Genomic DNA, 14,834 nt, shown 5'->3' on the forward strand with positions numbered 1-14,834 from the left:
TTTATGGAAATCTGTGCGCATTTGGCACATAACATTCCGTGAACTGTGTAGCAAGCATGGTGCTGTGGTTATGATTTATATGCAGATGTTATCATGCGTAAGCCTCAAGGGTTACGATGGTGATAAAGAAAAAGAAAAATTCAAGATAAAGAGAAAAAATGCGTTGCAAGAATGGTACGGCAATACGCATTGGGGAACCTTTGTTTCACTTTTATTTCCATAATTCATCCCTTTCTCTTGACGAAACTCGAAACTTCACATATGCCCACAATTCTTATGTGAAATTAGAGAGAATGCTTGTTTTATCAGCGGAAATTGCGAAACTGCAATTTATGTTTCGTTTACCAGCTCCAGGCATGCCAGGAAAACCATGTGATGCAACCGAAAACGCGAAATGCAAGATGGATGGGAAAGGCTGTGTCAAAATCGGCGACACAGCGCAGTGCATTCGTGAGTATAATTTGGAAACCGTTTCCGTGGGTTTCCTCTTTCTTTATGGAAATCTGTGCGTATTTGGCACATAACATTCCGTTAACTGTGTAGCAAGCATGGTGCTGTGTATATGATTTATATGCAGCTGTTATCATGCGTAAGCCTCAAGATTACGATGGCGATAAAAAAAAAGGAAAATGCAAGATAAAGAGAAAAAATGCGTTGCAAAAATGGTACGGCAATACGCATTGGGGAACCTTTGTATCACTTTTATTTCCATAATTTATCCCTTTCTCTTGACGAAACCCGAAACTTCACATATGCGCGCAATTCTTATGTGCAATTAGAGAGAATGCTTGTTTTATCAGCGGAAATCGCGAAACTGTGCAATTTATGTTTCGTTTACCAGCTCCAGGCATGCCAGGAAAACCATGTGATGCAACCGAAAACGCGAAATGCAAGAAGGATGGGAAAGACTGTGTCAAAATCGGCGACACAGCGCAGTGCATTCGTGAGTATAATTTTTAAACCGTTTCCATGGGTTTCCTCTTTCTTTATGGAAATCTGTGCGTATTTTGCACATAACATTCCGTTAACTGTGTAGCAACCATGGTGCTGTTATATGATTTATATGCAGGTGTTATCATGCGTAAGTGTCAAGGGTTACGATGATGATAAAGAAAAAGAAAAATGCAAGATAACGAGAAAGAAAATGTGTTGTAAAAATGGTACGGCAATACGCATTGGGGAACCTTTGTTTCACTTTTATTTCCGTAATTCACCACTTTCTCTTGACGAAATCTGAAAACTCGCATATTCGCACAATTCTTTTGTGCCATTAGATGGAATGCTTGTTTTATCAGTAGAAATTGCGAAACTGTGCAATTTATGTTTCCTTTACCAGCTCCAGGGATGCCAGGAAAACCATGTGATGCAACCGAAAACGCGAAATGCAAGAAGGATGGGAAAGACTGTGTCAAAATCGGCGACACAGCGCAGTGCATTCGTGAGTATAATTTTTAAACCGTTTCCATGGGTTTCCTCTTTCTTTATGGAAATCTGTGCGTATTTTGCACATAACATTCCGTTAACTGTGTAGCAACCATGGTGCTGTTATATGATTTATATGCAGGTGTTATCATGCGTAAGTGTGAAGGGTTACGATGATGATAAAGAAAAAGAAAAATGCAAGATAACGAGAAAGAAAATGTGTTCTAAAAATGGTACGGCAATATGCATTGGGGAACCTTTGTTTCACTTTTATTTCCGTAATTCACCACTTTCTCTTGACGAAATCTGAAAACTCGCATATTCGCACAATTCTTTTGTGCCATTAGATGGAATGCTTGTTTTATCAGTAGAAATTGCGAAACTGTGCAATTTATGTTTCGTTTACCAGCTCCAGGGATGCCAGGAAAACCATGTGATGCAACCGAAAACGCGAAATGCAAGAAGGATGGGAAAGACTGTGTCAAAATCGGCGACACAGCGCAGTGCATTCGTGAGTATAATTTTTAAACCGTTTCCATGGTTTTTCTCTTTCTTTATGGAAATCTGTGCGTATTTTGCACATAACATTCGGTTAACTGTGTAGCAACCATGGTGCTGTTATATAATTTATATGCAGGTGTTACCATGCGTAAGTGTCAAGGGTTACGATGATGATAAAGAAAAAGAAAAATGCAAGATAACGAGAAAGAAAATGTGTTGTAAAAATGGTACGGCAATACGCATTGGGGAACCTTTGTTTCACTTTTATTTCCGTAATTCACCACTTTCTCTTGACGAAATCTGAAAACTCGCATATTCGCAATATTCTTTTGTGCCATTAGATGGAATGCTTGTTTTATCAGTAGAAATTGCGAAACTGTGCAATTTATGTTTCGTTTACCAGCTCCAGGGATGCCAGGAAAACCATGTGATGCAACCGAAAACGAGAAATGCAAGAAGGATGGGAAAGACTGTGTCCAAATCGGCGACACAGCGCAGTGCATTCGTGAGTATAATTTTCAAACTGTTTCCATGGGTTTCCTCTTTATGGAAATCTGTGCGTATTTGGCACATAACATTCCGTTAACTGTGTAGCAAGCATGGTGCTGTGGTTATGATTTATATGCAGCTGTTATCATGCGTAAGCCTCAAGGGTTACGATGGTGATAAAGAAAACGAAAAATACAAGATAAAAAGAAAAAATCCATTGTAAAAATGGAACGGCAATACGCATTGGGGAACCTTTGTTTCACTTTTATTTCCATAATTTATCCCTTTCTCTTGACGAAACCCGAAACTTCACATATGCGCGCAATTCTTATGTGCAATTAGAGAGAATGCTTGTTTTATCAGCGGAAATCGCGAAACTGTGCAATTTATGTTTCGTTTACCAGCTCCAGGGATGCCAGGAAAACCATGTGATGCAACCGAAAACGCGAAATGCAAGAAGGATGGGAAAGACTGTGTCAAAATCGGCGACACAGCGCAGTGCATTCGTGAGTATAATTTTTAAACCGTTTCCATGGGTTTCCTCTTTCTTTATGGAAATCTGTGCTTGTTTGGCACATAATATTCCGTTAACTGTGTAGCAAGCATGGTGCTGTGGTTATGATTTATATGCAGCTGTTATCATGCGTAAGCCTCAAGGGTTATGATGGTGATAAAGAAAAAGAAAAATGCAAGATAACGAGAAAGAAAATGCGTTGCAAAAATGGTGCGGCAATACGCATTGGGGAACCTTTGTTGCACTTTTATTTCCATAATTCATCCCTTTCTCTTGACGAAACTCGAAACTTCACATATGCGCACAATTCTTATGTGCAATTAGAGAGAATGCTTGTTTTATCAGCGGAAATTGCGAAACTGCAATTTATGTTTCGTTTACCAGCTCCAGGCATGCCAGGAAAACCATGTGATGCAACCGAAAACGCGAAATGCAAGATGGATGGGAAAGACTGTGTCAAAATTGGCGACACAGCGCAGTGCATTCGTGGGTATAATTTGTAAACCGTTTCCATGGGTTTCCTCTTTCTTTATGGAAATATGTGCGTATTTGGCACATAACATTCCGCTTACTGTGTAGCAAGCATGGTGCTGTTTATATAATTTATATGCAGCTGTTATCATGCGTAAGCCTCAAGATTACGATGGTGATAAAGAAAAAGGAAAATACAAGATCAAGAGAAAGAAAATGCATTGTAAAAATGGTATGGCAATACGCACTGGGGAACCTTTGTTTCACTTTTATTTTCGTCATTCACCACTTACTCTTGACGAAATCTGAAACATCGCATATTTGCACCATTCTTACGTGCAATTAGAGAGAATGCTTGTTTTATCAGCGGAAATTGCGAAACTGTGCAATTTATGTTTCGTTTACCAGCTCCAGGCATGCCAGGAAAACCATGTGATGCAACCGAAAACGCGAAATGCAAGATGGATGGGAAAGACTGTGTCAAAATCGGCGACACAGCGCAGTGCATTCGTGAGTATAATTTGTAAACCGTTTCCATGGGTTTCCTCTTTCTTTATGGAAATCTGTGCGCATTTGGCACATAACATTCCGTTAACTGTGTAGCAAGCATGGTGCTGTGGTTATGATTTATATGCAGATGTTATCATGCGTAAGCCTCAAGGGTTACGATGGTGATAAAGAAAAAGAAAAATTCAAGATAAAGAGAAAAAATGCGTTCCAAAAATGGTACGGCAATACGCATTGGGGAACCTTTGTTTCACTTTTATTTCCATAATTGATCCCTTTCTCTTGACGAAACTCGAAACTTCACATATGCGCACAATTCTTATGTGCAATTAGAGAGAATCCTTGTTTTATCAGCGGAAATTGCGAAACTGCAATTTATGTTTCGTTTACCAGCTCCAGGCATGCCAGGAAAACCATGTGATGCAACCGAAAACGCGAAATGCAAGATGGATGGGAAAGGCTGTGTCAAAATCGGCGACACAGCGCAGTGCATTCGTGAGTATAATTTGTAAACCGTTTCCGTGGGTTTCCTCTTTCTTTTTGGAAATCTGTGCGTATTTGGCACATAACATTCCGTTAACTGTGTAGCAAGCATGGTGCTGTGTATATGATTTATATGCAGCTGTTATCATGCGTAAGCCTCAAGATTACGATGGTGATAAAGAAAAAGGAAAATGCAAGATAACGAGAAAGAAAATGCGTTGCAAAAATGGTACGGCAATACGCATTGGGGAACCTTTGTTGCACTTTTATTTCCATAATTCATCCCTTTCTCTTGACGAAACTCGAAACTTCACATATGCGCACAATTCTTATGTGCAATTAGAGAGAATGCTTGTTTTATCAGCGGAAATTGCGAAACTGTGCAATTTATGTTTCGTTTACCAGCCCCAGGCATGCCAAGAAAACCATGTGATGCAACCGAAAACGCGAAATGCAAGAAGGATGGGAAAGACTGTGTCCAAATCGGCGACACAGCGCAGTGCATTCGTGAGTATAATTTTTAAACCGTTTCCATGGGTTTCCCCTTTCTTTATGGAAATCTGTGCGTATTTGGCACATAACATTCCGTTAACTGTGTAGCAAGCATGGTGCTGTGGTTATGATTTATATGCAGCTGTTATCATGCGTAAGCCTCAAGGGTTACGATGGTACTAAAAACAAAGAAAAATATAATGTAAGGAGAAAGAAAATGCATTGTAAAAATGTTATGGCAACACGCACTGGGGAACCTTTGTTTCACTTTTATTTTCGTAATTCACCACTTACTCTTGACGAAATCTGAAACATCGCATATTTGCACCATTCTTATGTGCAATTAGAGAGAATGCTTGTTTTATCAGCGGAAATTGCGAAACTGTGCAATTTATGTTTCGTTTACCAGCTCCAGGCATGCCAGGAAAACCATGTGATGCAACCGAAAACGCGAAATGCAAGATGGATGGGAAAGACTGTGTCAAAATCGGCGACACAGCGCAGTGCATTCGTGAGTATAATTTGTAAACCGTTTCCATGGGTTTCCTCTTTCTTTATGGAAATCTGTGCGTATTTGGCACATAACATTCCGTTAACTGTGTAGCAAGCATGGTGCTGTGGTTATGATTTATATGCAGCTGTTATCATGCGTAAGCCTCAAGGGTTACGATGGTGCAAAGAAAACGAAAAATACAAGATAAAAAGAAAAAATGCATTGTAAAAATGGGACGGCAATATGCATTGGGGAACTTTTGTTTCACTTTTATTTCCATAATTTATCCCTTTCTCTTGACGAAACCCGAAACTTCACATATGCGCGCAATTCTTATGTGCAATTAGAGAGAATGCTTGTTTTATCAGCGGAAATTGCAAAACTGTGCAATTTATGTTTCGTTTACCAGCTCCAGGCATGCCAGGAAAACCATGTGATGCAACCGAAAACGCGAAATGCAAGAAGGATGGGAAAGACTGTGTCAAAATCGGCGACACAGCGCAGTGCATTCGTGAGTATAATCTTTAAACCGTTTCCATGGGTTTACTCTTTCGTTGTGGAAATCTGTGCTTATATGGCACATAACATTCCGTTAACTGTGTAGCAAGCATGGTGCTGTGGTTATGATTTATATGCAGATGTTATCATGCGTAAGCCTCAAGGGTTATGATGGTGATAAAGAAAAAGAAAAATGCAAGATAACGAGAAAGAAAATGCGTTGCAAAAATGGTGCGGCAATACGCATTGGGGAACCTTTGTTGCACTTTTATTTCCATAATTCATCCCTTTCTCTTGACGAAACTCGAAACTTCACATATGCGCACAATTCTTATGTGCAATTAGAGAGAATGCTTGTTTTATCAGCGGAAATTGCGAAACTGCAATTTATGTTTCGTTTACCAGCTCCAGGCATGCCAGGAAAACCATGTGATGCAACCGAAAACGCGAAATGCAAGATGGATGGGAAAGACTGTGTCAAAATTGGCGACACAGCGCAGTGCATTCGTGGGTATAATTTTTAAACCGTTTCCATGGGTTTCCTCTTTCTTTATGGAAATCTGTGCGTATTTGGCACATAACATTCCGTTAACTGTGTAGCAAGCATGGTGCTGTGGTTATGATTTATATGCAGCTGTTATCATGCATTATCCTCAAGGGTTACGATGGTGCTAAAAACAAAGAAAAATATAATATAAAGAGAAAAAAAATGCATTGTAAAAATGGTATGGAAATACGCACTGGGGAACCTTTGTTTCACTTTTATTTTCGTAATTCACCACTTACCCTTGACGAAATCTGAAACATCGCATATTTGCACCATTCTTATGTGCCATTAGAGAAAATGCTTGTTTTATCAGAGGAAATTGCGAAACTGTGCAATTTATGTTTCGTTTACCAGCTCCAGGCATGCCAGGAAAACCATGTGATGCAACCGAAAACGCGAAATGCAAGATGGATGGGAAAGACTGTGTCAAAATCGGCGACACAGCGCAGTGCATTCGTGAGTATAATTTTTAAACCGTTTCCATGGGTTTACTCTTTCGTTGTGGAAATCTGTGCTTATATGGCACATAACATTCCGTTAACTGTGTAGCAAGCATGGTGCTGTGGTTATGATTTATATGCAGATGTTATCATGCGTAAGCCTCAAGGGTTATGATGGTGATAAAGAAAAAGAAAAATGCAAGATAACGAGAAAGAAAATGCGTTGCAAAAATGGTGCGGCAATACGCATTGGGGAACCTTTGTTGCACTTTTATTTCCATAATTCATCCCTTTCTCTTGACGAAACTCGAAACTTCACATATGCGCACAATTCTTATGTGCAATTAGAGAGAATGCTTGTTTTATCAGCGGAAATTGCGAAACTGCAATTTATGTTTCGTTTACCAGCTCCAGGCATGCCAGGAAAACCATGTGATGCAACCGAAAACGCGAAATGCAAGATGGATGGGAAAGACTGTGTCAAAATTGGCGACACAGCGCAGTGCATTCGTGGGTATAATTTGTAAACCGTTTCCATGGGTTTCCTCTTTCTTTATGGAAATATGTGCGTATTTGGCACATAACATTCCGCTAACTGTGTAGCAAGCATGGTGCTGTTTATATAATTTATATGCAGCTGTTATCATGCGTAAGCCTCAAGATTACGATGGTGATAAAGAAAAAGGAAAATACAAGATCAAGAGAAAGAAAATGCATTGTAAAAATGGTATGGCAATACGCACTGGGGAACCTTTGTTTCACTTTTATTTTCGTAATTCACCACTTACTCTTGACGAAATCTGAAACATCGCATATTTGCACCATTCTTACGTGCAATTAGAGAGAATGCTTGTTTTATCAGCGGAAATTGCGAAACTGTGCAATTTATGTTTCGTTTACCAGCTCCAGGCATGCCAGGAAAACCATGTGATGCAACCGAAAACGCGAAATGCAAGATGGATGGGAAAGACTGTGTCAAAATCGGCGACACAGCGCAGTGCATTCGTTAGTATAATTTGTAAACCGTTTCCATGGGTTTCCTCTTTCTTTATGGAAATCTGTGCGCATTTGGCACATAACATTCCGTTAACTGTGTAGCAAGCATGGTGCTGTGGTTATGATTTATATGCAGATGTTATCATGCGTAAGCCTCAAGGGTTACGATGGTGATAAAGAAAAAGAAAAATTCAAGATAAAGAGAAAAAATGCGTTCCAAAAATGGTACGGCAATACGCATTGGGGAACCTTTGTTTCACTTTTATTTCCATAATTGATCCCTTTCTCTTGACGAAACTCGAAACTTCACATATGCGCACAATTCTTATGTGCAATTAGAGAGAATCCTTGTTTTATCAGCGGAAATTGCGAAACTGCAATTTATGTTTCGTTTACCAGCTCCAGGCATGCCAGGAAAACCATGTGATGCAACCGAAAACGCGAAATGCAAGATGGATGGGAAAGGCTGTGTCAAAATCGGCGACACAGCGCAGTGCATTCGTGAGTATAATTTGTAAACCGTTTCCGTGGGTTTCCTCTTTCTTTTTGGAAATCTGTGCGTATTTGGCACATAACATTCCGTTAACTGTGTAGCAAGCATGGTGCTGTGTATATGATTTATATGCAGCTGTTATCATGCGTAAGCCTCAAGATTACGATGGTGATAAAGAAAAAGGAAAATGCAAGATAACGAGAAAGAAAATGCGTTGCAAAAATGGTACGGCAATACGCATTGGGGAACCTTTGTTGCACTTTTATTTCCATAATTCATCCCTTTCTCTTGACGAAACTCGAAACTTCACATATGCGCACAATTCTTATGTGCAATTAGAGAGAATGCTTGTTTTATCAGCGGAAATTGCGAAACTGTGCAATTTATGTTTCGTTTACCAGCCCCAGGCATGCCAAGAAAACCATGTGATGCAACCGAAAACGCGAAATGCAAGAAGGATGGGAAAGACTGTGTCCAAATCGGCGACACAGCGCAGTGCATTCGTGAGTATAATTTTTAAACCGTTTCCATGGGTTTCCCCTTTCTTTATGGAAATCTGTGCGTATTTGGCACATAACATTCCGTTAACTGTGTAGCAAGCATGGTGCTGTGGTTATGATTTATATGCAGCTGTTATCATGCGTAAGCCTCAAGGGTTACGATGGTACTAAAAACAAAGAAAAATATAATGTAAGGAGAAAGAAAATGCATTGTAAAAATGTTATGGCAACACGCACTGGGGAACCTTTGTTTCACTTTTATTTTCGTAATTCACCACTTACTCTTGACGAAATCTGAAACATCGCATATTTGCACCATTCTTATGTGCAATTAGAGAGAATGCTTGTTTTATCAGCGGAAATTGCGAAACTGTGCAATTTATGTTTCGTTTACCAGCTCCAGGCATGCCAGGAAAACCATGTGATGCAACCGAAAACGCGAAATGCAAGATGGATGGGAAAGACTGTGTCAAAATCGGCGACACAGCGCAGTGCATTCGTGAGTATAATTTGTAAACCGTTTCCATGGGTTTCCTCTTTCTTTATGGAAATCTGTGCGCATTTGGCACATAACATTCCGTTAACTGTGTAGCAAGCATGGTGCTGTGGTTATGATTTATATGCAGATGTTATCATGCGTAAGCCTCAAGGGTTACGATGGTGATAAAGAAAAAGAAAAATTCAAGATAAAGAGAAAAAATGCGTTGCAAAAATGGTACGGTAATACGCATTGGGGAACCTTTGTTTCACTTTTATTTCCATAATTCATCCCTTTCTCTTGACGAAACTCGCAACTTCACATATGCGCACAATTCTTATGTGAAATTAGAGAGAATGCTTGTTTTATCAGCGGAAATTGCGAAACTGCAATTTATGTTTCGTTTACCAGCTCCAGGCATGCCAGGAAAACCATGTGATGCAACCGAAAACGCGAAATGCAAGATGGATGGGGAAGGCTGTGTCAAAATCGGCGACACAGCGCAGTGCATTCGTGAGTATAATTTGTAAACCGTTTCCATGCGTTTCCTCTTTCTTTATGGAAATCTGTGCGTATTTGGCACATAACATTCCGTTAACTGTGTAGCAAGCATGGTGCTGTTTATATGATTTATATGCAGCTGTTATCATGCGTAAGCCTCAAGATTACGATGGTGATAAAGAAAAAGGAAAATGCAAGATAACGAGAAAGAAAATGTGTTGTAAAAATGGTACGGCAATACGCATTGGGGAACCTTTGTTTCACTTTTATTTCCGTAATTCACCACTTTCTCTTGACGAAATCTGAAAACTCGCATATTCGCAATATTCTTTTGTGCCATTAGATGGAATGCTTGTTTTATCAGTAGAAATTGCGAAACTGTGCAATTTATGTTTCGTTTACCAGCTCCAGGGATGCCAGGAAAACCATGTGATGCAACCGAAAACGAGAAATGCAAGAAGGATGGGAAAGACTGTGTCAAAATCGGCGACACAGCGCAGTGCATTCGTGAGTATAATTTGTAAACCGTTTCCATGGGTTTCCTCTTTATGGAAATCTGTGCGTATTTGGCACATAACATTCCGTTAACTGTGTAGCAAGCATGGTGCTGTGGTTATGATTTATATGCAGCTGTTATCATGCGTAAGCCTCAAGGGTTACGATGGTGCAAAGAAAACGAAAAATACAAGATAAAAAGAAAAAATGCATTGTAAAAATGGAACGGCAATATGCATTGGGGAACTTTTGTTTCACTTTTATTTCCATAATTTATCCCTTTCTCTTGACGAAACCCGAAACTTCACATATGCGCGCAATTCTTATGTGCAATTAGAGAGAATGCTTGTTTTATCAGCGGAAATTGCAAAACTGTGCAATTTATGTTTCGTTTACCAGCTCCAGGCATGCCAGGAAAACCATGTGATGCAACCGAAAACGCGAAATGCAAGAAGGATGGGAAAGACTGTGTCAAAATCGGCGACACAGCGCAGTGCATTCGTGAGTATAATTTTTAAACCGTTTCCATGGGTTTCCTCTTTCTTTGTGGAAATCTGTGCTTGTTTGGCATATACCATTCCGTTAACTGTGTAACAAGCATGGTGCTGTGGTTATGATTTATATGGAGATGTTATCATGCGTAAGCCTCAAGGGTTACGATGGTGATAAAGAAAAAGAAAAATTTATATGATTTATATGCAGCTGTTATCATGCGTAAGCCTCAAGATTACGATGGTGATAAAGGAAAAGAAAAATACAAGGTAAAGAGAAAAAAAAATGCGTTGTAATAATGGTACGGCAATACGCATTGGGGAACCTTTGTTTCACTTTTATTTCCATAATTCATCCCATTCTCTTGATGAAACTCGAAACTTCACATATGCGCACAATTCTTATGTGCAATTAGAGAGAATGCTTGTTTTATCAGCGGAAATTGCGAAACTGTGCAATTTATGTTTCGTTTACCAGCTCCAGGCATGCCAGGAAAACCATGTGATGCAACCGAAAACGCGAAATGCAAGAAGGATGGGAAAGACTGTGTCAAAATCGGCGACACAGCGCAGTGCATTCGTGAGTATAATCTTTAAACCGTTTCCATGGGTTTCCTCTTTCTTTATGGAAATCTGTGCGTATTTGGCACATAACATTCCGTTAACTGTGTAGCAAGCATGGTGCTGTGGTTGTGATTTATATGCAGCTGTTATCATGCGTTATCCTCAAGGGTTACGATGGTGCTAAAAACAAAGAAAAATATAATATAAAGAGAAAGAAAATGCATTGTAACAATGGTATGGCAATACGCACTGGGGAACCTTTGTTTCACTTTTATTTTCGTAATTCACCACTTACTCTTGACGAAATCTTAAACATCGCATATCTGCACCATTCTTATGTGCCATTAGAGAGAATGCTTGTTTTTTTAGCGGAAATTGCGAAACTGTGCAATTTATGTTTCGTTTACCAGCTCCAGGGATGGCAGGAAAACCATGTGATGCAACCGAAAACGCGAAATGCAAGAAGGATGGGAAAGACTGTGTCCAAATCGGCGACACAGCGCAGTGCATTCGTGAGTATAATTTTTAAACCGTTTCCATGGGTTCCCCCTTTCTTTATGGAAATCTGTGCGTATTTGGCACATAATATTCCGTTAACTGTGTAGCAAGCATGGTGCTTTGGTTATGATTTATATGCAGCTGTTATCATGCGTAAGCCTCAAGGGTTACGATGGTACTAAAAACAAAGAAAAATATAATGTAAGGAGAAAGAAAATGCATTGTAAAAATGTTATGGCAACACGCACTGGGGAACCTTTGTTTCACTTTTATTTTCGTAATTCACCACTTACTCTTGACGAAATCTGAAACATCGCATATTTGCACCATTCTTATGTGCCATTAGAGAGAATGCTTGTTTTATCAGCGGAAATTGCGAAACTGTGCAATTTATGTTTCGTTTACCAGCTCCAGGCATACCAGGAAAACCATGTGATGCAACCGAAAACGCGAAATGCAAGATGGATGGGAAAGACTGTGTCAAAATCGGCGACACAGCGCAGTGCATACGTGAGTATAATTTTTAAACCGTTTCCATGGGTTTCCTCTTTCTTTATGGAAATCTGTGCGCATTTGGCACATAACATTCCGTTAACTGTGTAGCAAGCATGGTGCTGTTTATATGATTTATATGCAGCTGTTATCATGCGTAAGCCTCAAGATTACGATGGTGATAAAGGAAAAGAAAAATACAAGGTAAAGAGAAAAAAAAAAATGCGTTGTAATAATGGTACGGCAATACGCATTGGGGAACCTTTGTTGAACTTTTATTTCCATAATTCATCCCTTTCTCTTGATGAAACTCGAAACTTCACATATGCGCACAATTCTTATGTGCAATTAGAGAGAATGCTTGTTTTATCAGCGGAAATTGCGAAACTGTGCAATTTATGTTTCGTTTACCAGCTCCAGGCATGCCAGGAAAACCATGTGATGCAACCGAAAACGCGAAATGCAAGATGGATGGGAAAGACTGTGTCAAAATCGGCGACACAGCGCAGTGCATACGTGAGTATAATTTTTAAACCGTTTCCATGGGTTTCCTATTTCTTTGTGGAAATCTGTGCTTATTTGGCACATAACATTCCGTTAACTGTGTAGCAACCATGGTGCTGTGGTTATGATTTATATGCAGATGTTATCATGCGTAAGCCTCAAGGGTTACGATGGTGATAAAAAAAAAGAAAAATTCAAGATAACGAGAAAAAATGCGTTGCAAAAATGGTACGGCAATACGCATTGGGGAACCTTTGTTTCACTTTTATTTCCATAATTCATCCCTTTCTCTTGACGAAACTCGAAACTTCACATATGCGCACAATTCTTATGTGCAATTTGAGAGAATGCTTGTTTTATCAGCGGAAATTGCGAAACTGTGCAATTTATGTTTCGTTTACCAGCTCCAGGCATGCCAAGAAAACCATGTGATGCAACCGAAAACGCGAAATGCAAGAAGGATGGGAAAGACTGTGTCAAAATCGGCGACACAGCGCAGTGCATTCGTGAGTATAATTTTTAAACCGTTTCCATGGGTTTCCTCTTTCTTTATGGAAATCTGTGCGTATTTGGCACATAACATTCCGTTAACTGTGCAGCAAGCATGGTGCTGTGGTTATGATTTATATGCAGCTGTTATCATGCATTATCCTCAAGGGTTACGATGGTGCTAAAAACAAAGAAAAATATAATATAAAGAGAAAAAAAAATGCATTGTAAAAATGGTATGGAAATACGCACTGGGGAACCTTTGTTTCACTTTTATTTTCGTAATTCACCACTTACCCTTGACGAAATCTGAAACATCGCATATTTGCACCATTCTTATGTGCCATTAGAGAAAATGCTTGTTTTATCAGAGGAAATTGCGAAACTGTGCAATTTATGTTTCGTTTACCAGCTCCAGGCATGTCAGGAAAACCATGTGATGCAACCGAAAACGCGAAATGCAAGATGGATGGGAAAGACTGTGTCAAAATCGGCGACACAGCGCAGTGCATTCGTGAGTATAATTTGTAAACCGTTTCCATGGGTTTCCTCTTTCTTTATGGAAATCTGTGCGTATTTGGCACATAACATTCCGCTAACTGTGTAGCAAGCATGGTGCTGTTTATATAATTTATATGCAGCTGTTATCATGCGTAAGCCTCAAGATTACGATGGTGATAAAGAAAAAGGAAAATACAAGATCAAGAGAAAGAAAATGCATTGTAAAAATGGTATGGCAATACGCACTGGGGAACCTTTGTTTCACTTTTATTTTCGTAATTCACCACTTACTCTTGACGAAATCTGAAACATCGCATATTTGCACCATTCTTACGTGCAATTAGAGAGAATGCTTGTTTTATCAGCGGAAATTGCGAAACTGTGCAATTTATGTTTCGTTTACCAGCTCCAGGCATGCCAGGAAAACCATGTGATGCAACCGAAAACGCGAAATGCAAGATGGATGGGAAAGACTGTGTCAAAATCGGCGACACAGCGCAGTGCATTCGTGAGTATAATTTGTAAACCGTTTCCATGGGTTTCCTCTTTCTTTATGGCAATCTGTGCGCATTTGGCACATAACATTCCGTTAACTGTGTAGCAAGCATGGTGCTGTGGTTATGATTTATATGCAGATGTTATCATGCGTAAGCCTCAAGGGTTACGATGGTGATAAAGAAAAAGAAAAATTCAAGATAAAGAGAAAAAATGCGTTGCAAAAATGGTACTGCAATACGCATTGGGGAACCTTTGTTTCACTTTTATTTCCATAATTGATCCCTTTCTCTTGACGAAACTCGAAACTTCACATATGCGCACAATTCTTATGTGCAATTAGAGAGAATCCTTGTTTTATCAGCGGAAATTGCGAAACTGCAATTTATGTTTCGTTTACCAGCTCCAGGCATGCCAGGAAAACCATGTGATGCAACCGAAAACGCGAAATGCAAGATGGATGGGAAAGGCTGTGTCAAA

The 14,834-nt window shown here is 39.6% G+C and overlaps 2 long non-coding RNA genes across 3 annotated transcripts; both read left to right on the top strand.

Annotated features, from left to right (window-relative positions):
- Positions 1-2,332: 2,332 nt before the first annotated feature.
- Positions 2,333-8,899, top strand: LOC129384257 (uncharacterized). The gene is made up of 3 exons (XR_011889915.1): positions 2,333-2,428; positions 4,793-4,894; positions 8,748-8,899. It is a non-coding gene; the product is annotated as an uncharacterized lncRNA (long non-coding RNA).
- Positions 8,900-9,741: 842 nt separating this feature from the next.
- Positions 9,742-13,369, top strand: LOC129384192 (uncharacterized). 2 transcript variants are annotated; one of them, XR_011889913.1, is made up of 3 exons: positions 9,742-9,837; positions 11,786-11,887; positions 13,274-13,369. It is a non-coding gene; the product is annotated as an uncharacterized lncRNA (long non-coding RNA). The 2 variants fall into 2 exon arrangements; XR_011889914.1 differs by lacking the exon at positions 13,274-13,369 and adding an exon at positions 12,282-12,347.
- The last annotated feature ends 1,465 nt before the right edge of the window (positions 13,370-14,834 follow it).

The sequence above is a fragment of the Dermacentor andersoni genome, chromosome 8, assembly GCF_023375885.2.
Source record: "Dermacentor andersoni chromosome 8, qqDerAnde1_hic_scaffold, whole genome shotgun sequence".
NCBI classification, from domain to species: domain Eukaryota; kingdom Metazoa; phylum Arthropoda; class Arachnida; order Ixodida; family Ixodidae; genus Dermacentor; species Dermacentor andersoni.